Source organism: Arachis ipaensis, chromosome B6, assembly GCF_059453495.1.
Source record: "Arachis ipaensis isolate K30076 ecotype BB chromosome B6, ASM5945349v1, whole genome shotgun sequence".
NCBI lineage: Eukaryota > Viridiplantae > Streptophyta > Magnoliopsida > Fabales > Fabaceae > Arachis > Arachis ipaensis.
In genome coordinates this window covers 108,202,325-108,203,202 of record NC_142441.1, presented here as the reverse complement: position 1 = coordinate 108,203,202, position 878 = coordinate 108,202,325, and the positions used below count along the sequence as shown (strand labels likewise).

General features: G+C 40.9%; 1 non-coding gene across 1 annotated transcript; it reads left to right on the top strand.

The window, feature by feature from the left end:
• The first annotated feature begins 448 nt into the window (after positions 1-448).
• On the top strand, positions 449-556 carry LOC148562245 (small nucleolar RNA R71). Its single transcript, XR_015886961.1, has one exon. It is a non-coding gene; the product is annotated as a small nucleolar RNA R71 (small nucleolar RNA).
• The last annotated feature ends 322 nt before the right edge of the window (positions 557-878 follow it).

Genomic DNA, 878 nt, shown 5'->3' with positions numbered 1-878 from the left:
TCCATGAGAAATTTGGATGATTTCTCTATAAGGGATTATAGGTGTTTCCATAGGGTTCACCCATGTAATTCAGCTCTGCTATTGCAGGGTTCTCAGGATCATAAGCTTCTTCTTCAGAAGATGCCTCTATAGTACTGTTGGATGATTCCTTCAATCCATTCAGACTCTGAGAGATCATATTGACTTGCTGAGTCAATATTTTGTTTTGAGCCAATATGGCATTCAGAGTATCAATTTCAAGAACTCCCTTCCTCTGAGGCGTCCCATTACTCACAGGATTCCTTTTAGAAGTGTACATGAACTGGTTATTTGCAACCATGTCAATGAGTTCCTGAGCTTCTGCAGGCGTTTTCTTTAGGTGAATGGATCCACCTGTAGAATGGTCCAATGACATCTTTGATAATTCAGACAGACCATCATAGAATATATCCAGGATGGTCCATTCTGAAAGCATGTCAGAAAGACACTTTTTGGTCAGTTCCTTGTATCTCTCCCAAGCTTCGTAGAGGGATTCACCTTCTTTCTGTTTGAAAGTTTGAACATCCACTCTAAGCTTACTAAGCTTTTGAGGAGGAAAGAACTTGGCTAAGAAAGCCGTGACCAGCTTATCCCAAGAGTTCAGGCTATCCTTAGGTTGAGAGTCCAACCATATTCTAGCTCTGTCTCTTACAGCAAACAGGAAACGCATAAGCCTGTAGACCTCGGGATCAACCCCATTGGTCTTAACAGTATCACAGATTTGCAAGAATTTAGTTAAGAACTGAAAAGGATCTTCTGATGGAAGTCCATGAAACTTGCAGTTCTGTTGCATCAGAGAAACTAATTGAGGTTTCAGCTTAAAATTGTTTGCTCCAATGGCAGGGATTGAGATGCTTCTT